Source organism: Euprymna scolopes, chromosome 22 (assembly GCF_053919585.1).
Source record: "Euprymna scolopes isolate OS-2025 chromosome 22, ASM5391958v1, whole genome shotgun sequence".
In the NCBI taxonomy this organism is placed as follows: domain Eukaryota; kingdom Metazoa; phylum Mollusca; class Cephalopoda; order Sepiida; family Sepiolidae; genus Euprymna; species Euprymna scolopes.
Genome location: NC_136503.1, coordinates 118,298,310 through 118,313,096, shown reverse-complemented (window position 1 = coordinate 118,313,096; position 14,787 = coordinate 118,298,310).

Here is a 14,787-nt window from a genome sequence, read left to right as displayed (position 1 = left end):
TGTAGCAATGAGTAATTATATCTCGGCAATTGCTGCTTTATCATTATATATATATATATATATATATATATATATATATATATATATATATATATATATTAAGTAATGTGATTGATAATTTAAAATTTTAAAATCAAATTATAATTAAATTAAAAATCCGTTTCATAAGAAGGAACAATAACAAAATCAATTATATGTACGATCGTTTCGGAAAACAATGCTTTTTATTGTGGTACACATCAAGTTATGTACAATAATTACATATAGTTTTTTAATAAGCAAGGTCTCCTCGTCAGCAATCTTTGAAGGGTTTTTATTGAATTTAAAAGACACCATAAATAAACCTAGCATTAAAAGTAAGGCAGATGAATTTGAAAAAAATTGAAATAAAAGGTCTGGATTTAAAATTTATAAGAAAATTAATATGGGTTAGAGATAGAAATAAGTAGAGAAAAATATAGATTTGAATTTACATAATAAATTTGCTTTAAAAATATAGAGAGATATTTACCTTTTAATTTTTCGCTATTTGAAATCAGGAACTATGGTTAAAATACTCATTTAGATGTTTGCTATAGCTTTTTATCTTATTGAATGATAAATTTTAAAAAAAGGGGGGGGCGCTCGTGCAGTAAATTATTTCCGTTAGCGTATTTTTGATTTAAAGACGCTACGGTTTATATATAGAATGTTGCTTGTGCAATTACATATTTTAAGGGGAGATAATTGTCATATTTTCTTTACTTTATTTATTTGAAGGGTGTAAGGGAGATAATTAGTCTAACTTAATTTATTAAAAAAAAAACAAAAAAAAACAGGAGATAAATTTTGTGCACTATGTACAAAAGAGACTCTAAAAATTTTAAAATATGAAGATATAAAAAATACAACCAATCTATTAAATTCAAGACAGGAGCTTATATTTACATGTAGTCATAAACGTTGGTTTAAATTTAATAAATATAAACCACCTTAAATCATTAAAAACTACTTATTAGTAAAAATAGATTACAATTATTATTATTATTATTATTATTATTATTTTTATATATTAAAATCACTCAGCTCTTTAGACTATTGTTCTAATCTCCTTCAAATATATATATATATATATATATATATATATATATATATATATATATATGTGTGTGTGTGTGTGTGTGTGTGTGTGTCTGTATATGTATGTATATCTATACTCCTATAATTTTTTCTGTATTGATATTCATTAAAAACCCTTTTTTCTATTCATTTAAAAAGCAAATACAACATTTTATATATGAGTCGTGGAATTGCATTTATCTGCAAAAGATCTAGCTTATTTGCATATTCTTGTAAACATTTTTTATTAATTGCTTATTAGGTTTATCGTTTTTTATGGAATAATCATCTGTAGTTAACTATTACGTGTAATTATATTCATGCAGATATTCTGCATAAATTATACGCGTAATATTTGAGTAAAAAATTTATAGTAAACACAAACCTCTTTCTCTCTATATATATTTATGTATGCGAATATATATTTGTTGAAAGAAATTTGCCTTCCAATCTTCTTTGTGAGTTTTTGGTCTACATACATGAAACTTAATATATAGGATATTCGAACCTATGCGAAACTCTATATTTGGGTTTTAGCCGGCAAAAATCAGTTCAACAGTGTAAAATATTTAAAAATGAAATCTTCCAGGTAAATGGGGTACGACGACATTACAAATATGCATGCGTAAAGTAATAGCTATTAATTAGTGTTTTAATTTTTAACCTTGTGGCAAACATGTATTCATAACTCAGGTATTAACGTCAAAAGAAAAAGTAAACCGTCAGCTAAACATTTTTTTTTTGGTCCTCGGTGCTGGCGCACGAGTAATTTAAAAAAAAAAAACTTTTTAAATCATTTCTATATATTATAATAATAAATACGGAATCTGCATTAATCAAAATATCATATTTAAGCGTATTTTATGACCGAGCAATGCTGAGCGGCCTGCTAATATATATATATATATATATATATATATATATATATATATATATATATATACATATATATATATATATATATATATATATATCAAGTGGTGTTTTTTCACTCTGACACAAATATAAAAAGCCTATTTTTTCTGTTTAAATAGCACTATTAAATTATATCTCTGCTTCCATCCGAGTAACTATGGTATAATTATCGCTTCCAATTATTATATACCGGAAGACGATTTAAAAACATTGCCTTACTAATATTAAACACAAATTCTACTAGAAATTAAATGAATAGAATTTCTAACCTAAGAAGTCTCATACTGCCTGCCAAACTCCAACTTGTGCAGCATCGTTGCAGTATTGCATCGCTCTGATGTTTTTCACAATATTTCTCCGGAATGTGATTCAATAAAATTATTACAATTATACAATTATACACATTCAACGTAAATACACGGACCCACACAGTACATTTTCTAATTAAATTAGCATTGTTTTATTTACGATCACATATTTGTTTTCACTAGCCTACATCATTTATGTATGATATACATATACGTATATATATATATATATATATATATATATGCTCTGTCTCTATTAAATAGACACATTGAGCTTAACTCAAAATTAACGGTGACTGGTTTTAAAATAACAATCTAGACCCGTTAAACGAAAACGGTAGACATTGAAAGTAACGACATTTCAAAAACAAACTTAAAAAAAATAAAAACATAAAAAGTTTTTACTGCGCCTCGAACTGAACTGACACATTATACCGTTTATGATGTTGACTAAGGAGGAATTAACTTTCAGCCCCCAAAACATATTCCAAGACACAAAACATACATGATGGACATGGTACAAGCCGTGAATTCCTTTCTTAAAAGAATTCGATGGAGGATCTTTCACCACAAAAGTACAGAAGAAAAAAACACGGAGGGATGCACACAAACCCTCAATTACACAACAACAACTGGAAATGAAAACACAGAAATCCCTTATGATAGAAAATAGAAAATTTAATCCAGTAAATTCCCACCAGTAATTTCTGCCTTAGAAGCGTTCGAATTAGACATGTAAAAATGGATTAAAAAAACTGAAAATCAAGAAGAAACACAAGCACATGAACCTAACAACGGAAAAAATCAATGATACCTTTAAAAATATTAAAGACAATCCGAACTTGATGATTCCAGCAGACAAAACCATGAATATATACAGCATGGATTTTTAAATCTACAACAACTTAATTATGAAGGGATTCAATAAAAACTATAGAGTAGGAAGTAATGAGGAACTGAATAGTATAAACTCTGAAACCTTAAAAATAAGTGAAAAAATGAACATACAAGATAAGATAGAGGGATATACACCAATGTGCCCACGTTTTACCCTAAAAGATCATAAACCAGAATTCAACAATAATCCTAGCATTAGACTGATTTCTCCATGTATTTCAGATTTGGGAAACATTAGCAAAAAATACTAGACGAAATCCTACCTAAATTAAAAAAACAAAATTTACCATAACCTGTGGAAATCATTGGAAGAGGCAATTGAATGGTTGGACACACTACCCCAAGACAAAAATAGAAAAGTCCTTATGTTTGATATAGATTCATATTACCCCTCTATTTCTCCAAATCTCTTCGAGGATGTGGTGTAAATGAAGAAAAAAGAAACAAGAACGACCGACCGCGTTTTTGTGTGGCTTACCTCGTGTTCATAATGAAGAAGAAAGAAACAAAAATGGCTGCCCTGTTTCTTCATATGCCTACAGGGTGACCACGAGGTATGCAAATGAGATGCTCCTGATTGGAGATAAAAGAGGAGTGATTTGAGGAAGGAGGGCATTCTGAAGTTAGATTGCGAGCAGAGAAGGTGTATTCGTAGAAGAGAAAAGTCGGATTCGAGAAGAGAAAAGCTAAAGTTGCAGAAGTTCGTTTTGGAGTGGAGAGAAGACGCGTCAAGTGGTAACCAGAAAGTAAAAATTCGGACAGCAGTGTCACGCAACCGACAAGCTATTTCGGCATATCAAGCAAATTAACATGACTGAGTGGAGACTGAGCACTCAGATGTTGAGACCCTTTACTGGGGAGGGTGACCTGATTAAGTGGCTGGAGAAATTAAAAACGGTGGCGAAGCTGCAAAAGATAGATGTGGTCACCCTGCTGCCGCTATACTTAGAGGGGGAAGCCCTCACGATTTACCAGCAGATGCGAGATGAAGACAAGGAAGACCTTGCCTTAGTGGAGCAAAGGCTGAAATTGGCCTTCACTGAGGGCCCATTTGAAGCACTTGGCAAGCTGTCATGTTTGAGGTGGACCGGCGAGTCCGTTGACGTCTTTGCGGCAGAGATCAGGAGACTGGCAGGGTTGGCTGGTTACGTGGGGAGGAGCCTGAAGATGACGGTAAAGCTGTACCTAGTGAACGGCTTCCCAGAGGAAATCTCTGCGAACATGCAGAGAATCACGGGGATCCATTCTATGGACGTGGACGATCTCTTGGTCCACGCCAGAGTCCTAGTGAAAACTGTTAAAAGCCCAATCGTGGCTGCAGCTGTGAGTGGAAATATGTGCATGAAGCCTCACTTGAATGAGAGGCAGCCGGCGAGGCGACAGGAGGGGAGACCTGCCATCAAGTGTTTCCGGTGCCAGGGTCCTCATCTGATCAAGGACTGCAAAGAGCCGAGACCGGGGATCACGTGCTACCGATGTGGACAAGTGGGGGCATATTAGCCGCTATTGTGTTGCTGCACGGGACCAGGGAAACGAGTGAAGGGGAGCTATTGCGCCAGTGGTTACCCTTGCTGTGTGGAAATGGCGCATGATGGAACATTGCCTCGGTTACCGGTGGTAGTCAATAGGAAGAGAGCCATAACACTTGTCGACACAGGCTGCACTACAACGTTGTTAGCGAGGAATGTCGCGAGGTCATGGAGCGGAACCAGGATTATTAGGACCGTGGATGGCAGGGATGTGAAATGCCTAGGAGAGACGACAGCGGAAGTAATGGTGCAAGGGGTGCCCATTGGACTGCAAGCCCTAGTGTTGAATCATCTGGTCGGTGGTGTCGACGTGATTATAGGTATGAGTGCAATTAACCGACTAGGGGGCGCTACGTTAAGAGGGGGCCAAGTGACGTTTGGACGTCTCGGCGCAGTGGAGATGGCAGGAGTGGAAGGTGATAGAACCGTCAGAACCCCAAAACCGGAGGTTTGCTGCATTGAGGACAAAGATTTCCTGGCGAAGTTTGATGGCGTGAGGTGGACGGTGGAATGGAAATGGATCTCCGGGCCCCCAGAACTACAGAATAAGGTGGGGTGCTACGAAAACACCCTGCGAGGAGAAATAAGAAAAGGATTCGAGGAAGAAGTGGAGAGGTGGATAAAAGAAGAAATTCTGAAACCGTGGACAGGGGAAGAAAAAGGAGTGTTGCCACTACTGGCGGTTGTTCAGCCTACCAAAAACAAGATTAGGCCCGTGCTGGATTTTAGGGAATTGAACAGACACGTAGCCTGCCACACTGGAACGGGGATCGACGTATGTGAGGAGGTCATGAGGAAATGGAGAAGAATGGGGCGGGCCACTAAGATTGTCGATCTGAAATCGGCATATCTGCAGATCTATGTAGATGAAAACCTCTGGCAGTACCAACTGGTCCGGTACAAGGGGCGGGTGTATTGTCTGACGAGGTTATGCGTTGGGCTGAGTTCAGCCCCCAAAATTATGACTGCCGTGCTGAAGACAGTGCTGAGCAAAGACTGTACAGTGGAGGAGGCCACTAGTTCGTACATTGACGACATCCTGGTGGAGGAGGCAAAGGTGACAGCAGAGAAAGTAAGAAGCCATGTCGAGAAGTATGGGTTAACTGCAAAACCGGCGGAGGCCCTAGATGGAGGAGCGGTGCTGGTGTTGAAACTAAGGCGAGATGGAAAAGAAAACCTTGTCTTCGAACGAGGGAATGCAATACCCGAAGTCGGATCTGAGCTGACGAGGCGAGAACTCTTCTCAGTCTGCGGGAGGCTGGTCGGGCACTATCCTATCGCTGGCTGGCTCAGGATAGCATGCAGCTTTATTAAACAACAAACAGGCACTGATGGCTGGGAGGGCCGTGTGACGAAGGAGGTCATGAACATGCCGCAAGAAGTCATTGCGAGAGTGAGGAATGAGGACCCAGTGAAAGGGAAATGGTATGTCAGCGGCGAAGACGCGGGTGTGGTTTGGTGCGATGCCAGTAACCTGGCGTTGGGCGTCGTACTAGAGAAAAAACAACGACTTCTCCCATATCAACGTAGCAGAACTAGATGCCACTATAAAAGGAATCAATCTGGCCCTGAAATGGGGATTGAAAATAATTGAAGTCAAAACCGATTCGGCAACGGTAGCGTCGTGGATTCGGTCAGCAGTAACTGGCGATAAGAGAGTTAAGACCAGGGGTGCTGCGGAAATGCTGATCAAGCGCAGACTCGGAGCGCTCACCGACCTGATAGCGGAATTCCAGTTGAGAGTATCTGTTGTGTTGGTCCCGTCAGAAAAAAACAAGGCGGATTCGATGACACGCGTGAAGAAGGCCTGGCTGCAGGAGGGAAAGGAGGTTTCCTCGGTATGCTGTGCAGGGGAAGAAGTCAAAGAGTCACACGAAATGCACCACTTTGGTCGAGAACGAACGTTATTCCTAGCCAGAGAGGTTTACCCGGAGACCACCGAGGAGGAGGTTAGGGAGGTGGTGGAGAGCTGTCGAGAGTGCCAATCAATTGACCCTGGACCGTCCAGACACGAAGCAGGAGAGCTACACGTTGCGGAGGACTGGAAGCGATTGGCCATTGATGTGACACACTATCGCCACAAATTGTATCTGTCGATGGTCGACTGTGGACCAGAAAGGTTTGCCATCTGGAGAGAGATCAGGGCAGAAGCTGCATGGGCGATCGGAGGCGTCATCGAGGAGATATTTTTGGAGAGGGCTGGTTGAGGAACTCTTAATGGACAATGGCCCCGCTTTCCGATCAGAAGCCTTTAAAGGGGTGTGCGATAAGTGGGGAGTAAGGCAATTTTTCAGAGCAGCGTATCGGCCGCGTGGCAACGGAATAGTGGAGAGGAATCATCGCACCATTAAAGCCGCTGCGGAAAAAAGCAACGTATCACCCATAGAGGCGGTGTTTTGGTATAATATCTCGCCGAAGACCAAACAAGATGAGACAACTGTGTCGCATAGGGCCGTTTTCACATATGTGGCGGCATCCGTGCAACAAAACAGCAAGAATTAAGAGTGAAGAAGCCACTATCAAAGTAGGTGAAGAGGTGTGGGTGAAACCCCCCAATGCACAGTGTACCACTCGTTGGAAAAGAGGGGTCGTAACAGGATTGCAGTCGAAGAACAATGTGATGGTGAATGGCGTTCCTCGGCATATATTAGAACTGCGTCGTGTGACATTGCCGGTATGCAGTGAGGGCAGTGAAGAAGGGGAAATCGAGGGCCACCGAGAAGCAAATGATGCTGCTCGATCTGACTTAGGCCCGCGTTATAGTGAACCTGAAAACGTTAACCCCCGAGAAGTTGTCCCCCAGAGGCCTCGACGTGAGAGGAGGCGGCCTGCTTGGATGGAGGATTACGAAGCATCCTATTGATCTCGAAGATCAGGGGGCGTGTGGTGTAAATGAAGAAAAAAGAAACAAGAACGACCGACCGCGTTTTTGTGTGGCTTACCTCGTGTTCATAATGAAGAAGAAAGAAACAAAAATGGCTGCCCTGTTTCTTCATATGCCTACAGGGTGACCACGAGGTATGCAAATGAGATGCTCCTGATTGGAGATAAAAGAGAAGTGATTTGAGGAAGGAGGGCATTCTGAAGTAAGATTGCGAGCAGAAGGTGTATTCGTAGAAGAGAAAAGTCGGATTCGGGGAGAAAAAAGCTTAAGTTGCAGAAATTCGTTTTGGAGTGGAGAGAAGACGCGTCAAGTGGTAACCAGAAATTAAAAATTCGGACAGCAGTGTCACGCAATCGACAGAGGAAGTACTAGAACTAGCTAGAAAACTAACAATGATAACAAATTAAGAATTAGACATTATAAGACTAGCAAGAAGAACTCTAATTAAATATGATAACAAATTATGGACCAGAAAGAACAGAAACCGCAACTTTGACGTCACAATGGGGCCCCGGATAGTTCACAAGTAACAGACCTTGTATGTCTTTATATACTAAGTAGACTATATAAAAAGATTCCAGGACTAAGAGGAGGACTATACCGGGATGATGCATTATTCTACTTGAACTCAACAAATAGGTTATTTGACAAAAACAAACAAAAAATTAAACAATTCTTCAGTAAACTGAACATAGATATAACAATAGACCTAAACCACAAATGTATAAACTTCTTAGACATAACCCTGAATCTAGACAACAACTCTATGAAACCTACCATAACCCCAACCAAACGCTATTCTACATAGATCACAAGTCCATCCATCCGAATAGTATGGAAAAAGCACTTACACCTAGCATCTCAAAAAGAATATCAAAAATGAAGAATTATTCAATAAAAACAAGGAATATTACAACCAAGCCTTAACTAGATAAGGATATAAAGAACAAATTAAATTTGTTAAGGAAACTCAAAACAAAAACATAGGTACAGAAAGAACAATAAACAATGCAAATGTAATATCTTACAACATGTCGATGAGGAAATATAAAAAAAGAAAAAAAAGAGCAAAAACAAATGAAAAAATAAAACACGAAAAAGAAAAAAGAAAAGATAGACCATAATAAAACTGAAATAGAAGTTAAAAAGAAAAATAGAAGGAAGATCCAGGCGTGGTTAAATCTACCGTTCAGCCACCATATAAAAAATAACATCCCAAGGAAATTTTGCCAAATTATAGAAAAAAAATTCCCGCAAGATAGTAAACTAAGTAAGATAATTAATAAAAACATCCTTCTCAACGACCGCTAACTTAACAAATACCATAATTGGCTCAAATAACACAAAATTAAACAAATTTTTGGAAAACAGAAATAGGACAGAAAATGAAGCTAACAATGTAAAAAAATGTAACTGCCGGGACCCGAATGGGGGGGGGACTGTTTAACTTCAAACGTAGTATACAAATGCGAAGTTATAACAAATAATGAAACTAAAGTATACCTGAGGAGCACCGGAACTTGCTTTAAGGACAGATATCTTAATCACCTAGCATCGTTTAAAAATGAAACTGAGAAAGAAAATAACACCACAAATAACGAAAACAATAAAAATGAAAACAACGGTAGAAAGGATCATAACAATAGTGACAACCACAACAACTATAACGAAAATAGAAACAAAACCAATAGTAATAACGAAAATAACAGGAAAACAAAAGAAAAAACCCAACCACTTTAGCAGTATGTATTAAGGAATTAAGGGAAAATAAAACTGAATATAAATTAAGATGGTCAATAATTGATAAGGGGGGAAAATATAAAACTAGCAAATTGAAAAGATGCAACCTATGTATATTAGAATCTTACCATATATTAATTTCAAAAGAAAAAATATTAAACAAAAGACTGGATATAATCCACGGGTGTTTGCACAGAAACAGATATTTAATTTCACACACTAGAGCAGATAAAGAAAAATGCAAGGGAGGTAATCCTAGATATAAAAAATGATACCGCGAGAGTGACCTACCCTGCCTCGGATAATGTAATCGTATTCAAACACCAAACAAAAAATAATATTAAAAGAAACATGCATAAATATAAGAATAAAATTATATAAAATTATATGACAATTGAAAAAAAACAAATAGGGAAAAAGGGAAAATTAACACACAAATAAATAATTAATGAATAAAAAATAAAAACACGAAAGTAAGGGTTAAAACGGAAAACTATCTTTACATAACCCCAAAAGATGGAGGAAGTGAGGAAGCATGGATGTGGAAATCCTTTTACCCGAATACGATGTCCAACATGTTAAAAATATAACTTTTGTTGTAAAAATATAATGGATAAACATCTGAAGAAGTTGGTGGGGACAGGATATTTTTATGGAAATATAAATCGTAAAATTGCCAACTCATCACTGAAACAGCTGTAATGGAAAAAAATTCAGGAAATAAACGAAGGTTATAAAAATGAAAACGTGAGTCTGAATTTTCAACAGAATTTTGCACTATATATATATATGTGTGTGTGTGTGTGTGCGTGTGTGTGTATCTATCTCTCTCTATATATATCTAAATATATAGTTATATATATTTATATATATATATATGTGTGTGTGTGTGTGTGCATGTGTATTTATTTTTGTGTGTGACTGAGTACAATATCTTCCTGCAAATGGAACTAGAAAATGGCGTCGATGAGGGTTATTCTTTAGACAAGATTTCTCTTAATGCAATTACTTTCTTTAAAATGAGTACTGACATTCACATCAAGAAAATAATGTATTCTCGCGAAGGAGAACAAACCCAAGGACAAAATCATTTTACTTTCAATGGTGTTGCTGCAAGATATTCGTACTCGCATCATTTCTTGAGGTTCGAATCATGAAACAGGTTGAACAGTAATTTTAATCACAATGATTTCATTCGGATGAAACGTATAATTTGAGTTTAAAGTTCCTCGAATCGGAGTCATGCGGCTGATTGAATAGTTACGATGCTTCTATTTGAATAATAATTTTTATAAAGATGTATACTGATTGGATGCATCCCAATGACCAAAAGAGAAAATCAGTCTACAATCATATGTATTTTTTTTCGATGAATTGCTATATATCTTTACCGTATTAGGTGCGTTTCGCAAACCGTAACGAAAATATTCTCTAAAGTTTATTTGAATACTCTTCAGATACGATCTAATATTTATAAAAAACAGTATTCCAAAACTAAACTGAAAGATTAGTTATTAAAGAATAGTAGAAAAAACTTTACAAATGCATATTTATCAAATATTGTTAGCTCGGAAATTAACAAAACATGTTTATGAACTGTTAGATAACTACTTAATGGCTAAATATGAAAGTGTCATCAAATTGAAAGATTACTAAGCATACAATGAGTTCATTAAAGCTTTCTTTTCGCGTAACTTCAATGTAAAATGCCACAATCGCAGACAAATATAAATAATAAGAAGTAATACAAAGTCTGTCGAATTCAATATTTTTTCTGAAATTTATAATCTTCTAATTATAATGAATTAAAAATATATTTTGAATGTTACGATTTTTTAATTAACTAATCGATATATAACCTACAATCAGTTGTTTGTTTCCCAAGTCAAAAAACAAAAAAAAAGCAGCGAAATCTTTTATAAACTGGAAAGAAATAGTTATCTCCCTTTTTTATAACTTGTTTGTAATCTTTTTGTTATTTTCTGCATTATTTATTTGTAATTAAAACGCAAAACAAAAACAGTATATGCATTCAGAAATAGGAAATATAATTTTATATAGCTTAGTTAATCAATTTGGACGATATTATAAGGGATATGTACATTAGTGATCGGGCGATTCCAATATTCCGATACAACTACCGATTCCGATTCCGATTCCGATTCCGATTCTTTATAAATTTCTAATTATTCCACTATAAATTGTTATTTCCCCTGATTTTCGTAAGAAACACATGTTAAATATACAGATATTTTCCTAAACGTCAAACACACATTTGTGGAGAGTGATTTATCGATTTTAGCTTTACTGGTATAATAAAATCAATGAATATTTATTATTTTATAATTATTACAAGCAATTAAAAAGTTTGGTTTAAACAAAATCAAATAAAAAAGACAATTTAAAGAATCGTTTTGGCATTGGAAAATAGGCATCAAGTTTTTCGATTTCGATACCAACTCCGAGACCCCCAAATCTTTCGAGTTTTCCAATTTCCGATTGCTATTAATCGTCCCAACACTAATATACAATTAAAATTTATTATACAAACTCACAAATACACATAAATATTTGTGTATGCGTGTGAATGAGTTTATGTTCAAATTCCCATGTATATATATATATATATATATATATATATATATATATATATATATATATATATATCGTCTGTCCGTTCCGCTTTTGCGTTAGTCTGGCTGAAATTGTGTCTGTACCTACGTTATGATAAGTTGCACTGGACTAAGTATTAGGGTGTCCACGTAATGAGCAGTGTTATGGGTATTTAGGATTAATAGTGTTTAGTCATTGCAATGCCATTTATAGTCCATTACTTTACTCGGAAACTACTGAATGATGTGGCTCAAATTTTGTATGTGCATTTGTTACGAAAAGATACACTTATTATTACGGTTTACGTTCGATGCATGGTTAGAGATTGATAGGAATTGTTATTCAGTGATAAAATGAACACAAACTCTACCAAATTCAATTACTGAGATAAAGCACAAGTATAGCTTCGCTTATTCAATACAGACAAATGTCTTTATATATATATATATATATATATATATATATATATATATATATATATATATATATATATATATATATATATGTGTGTGTGTGGGGGGGGATTTCTATTACACCATGTGGTGTAATAGAAATCCCACACATATATACATATATTTACATGTACATATAAATACACCATATATATATATATATACATATATATATATATATATATATGTATATATATATATATATATATGTGGTGTAATAATAGATCGATATGAAAACTGAAAAACTGAAAATATTTTGCATATTGTTGAATGTTTCTTTTTTATTGCAAGATATAATAGATGAAAATCTCACAAGTTTATCAAAACTTTGGAAGAGCAAACATTGAGAAGTTTGTAAACTGAAAAAAAAAACAACTCTCATTTACATTTAAAATACCCAAAACATATGATATTCTACTTTTTAGGCGATTATGTGTGAGCACACTGAAACGTTATTTTAGAATTTAAAATGGGAGTTCAGTTGTGCATATAAATATAATGTAAACTGCTCCCATTTCGGTACATTATAACTTTTTAAGCAATTAAGTAATTTTTATCACTAATTCTAAGGCCGAGCAGCAAAATCATAAAATCACATGTAATTTCTATATTTTTCGCATTGCCACTCGTACTTAGGGTTAGTAGTAGAAAAGAAGCGTGGTTTTTATGACTTTTAACAATACCATATATTAATATGATAGCGTGTGTGTTATTTATTTTGTGTGTCAAAATTACATCCGAGTGACTATTGTTTGATTATGTTCCCATTTCTTATAATAAATAATTTTACCAAGAATTTTTCATAAGTTTTGGTTTCGGTTTCGATTATGGCTGATGGCACTAAAGTCATTTATTTTCTTATTAATAATATTATCAAGAATTCTTCATATGTTTCGATTTCGATTATAGCTGATGGAATTCCAGTGATCCATTTTTAATAAATAATTTTATTAAGAATTTTTATAAATTTTGGTTTCGGTTTCGATTATAGCTGAGGAACTCAAGCTGATGCACCAAAGTCATATGGATATATTTTTTTAATCGCAACGTTATATATTATAATATAAAAATCGATAGAACATTAACTCTGTAATACTATATACAAACTCTAAAAGAATTAAAATAAAATATTTAAGCGTACTTTACAATCTGGCTACGCCGGGCGTCATTGCTAGCTTAGATAAATACTTTTTCAGTTTTAACAAGAGTTAAAATAATATAAAAAATTATAATATATAAAACTCGATATAATATTAGCTCCATAACAATATATATGAAAACTGCAAGAATTAAAACATCATATTTAAGAGTACTTAACGACGTAGCTAAGCCGAGCGTCCTTGCTATCTTAGATAAATACTTTTGAAGTTTTAATAAGAGTTACTGTTGCAATATTTTGAGGTATAATGGGGTAAGTATTTATTTTCGGAAAAAATATATACAAAAATATTTTTTTAGAAAAATTTGGCACAAGGCCGAACATGGGGGGGGTAAGGGCGGTCTTCTCTGTCTAAAGCTAACTAATCTAACCTAAATAGTTCCTACATTTACTCTACTTTCACCACAATACAACATTCATACTATACATCCATCAGCGTATACATCCTTTGTCATTCACCATAAGAACATCATACCATGATAAACTAATGAAAACCCATAAGAAAAAGGGGGGGTTGGGATATAAAAATTTTATAATACAGAATAAAATTATATATATATACAATGTTAGTAATAAAAGACCCCCTGTTACTAAATTGTGGCAGGTGCGCTGATTCGCCAGTCGAAAAGGTGATGCGGGTCCAAACGCTTTATTTCAACACCTCTTACGAAAACTTCGAAAGGGACTCGCATCTCTGGTGAATCAAGCGATCTGTCACCTTAATTGGGGAAGGGAACGGGGGTAAGAAAAAAAAACACAAAAAAAACGGGACAAACTTAAAAAGGGCCTAATGATCTCTATCTCACACTAGTTAGGTTATGAACACAGGAGCCTAAAAAATGGTCCTAATCTTGCCTAAACCATGACCTACTCTGGACTTTAAACGAGTCAGGGCTTTGTTCGTTTCTGTTACCCAAAATTCTTTACCTAAGGGACATCCAAGAACCAGTCAAGACTTGCTTCTCTCACCCGACACACACGCGCAACTGACACCCACCTTTCAATAAAGTCTGACGAAGAGAGTCTAACTCTCTCGGCCTTGATACGATTCTTCAAATGATAACGGAAGATTCGTATAAGGTCGAGGGGAGCGTAGACCACTCTCATACGTGTGTTCCAAGTGACACCTCTCATTACTGCTAGCAATGTCAAACACAATTCTTTTCTATCCTATCCGTTGTCAGAGCCCAAT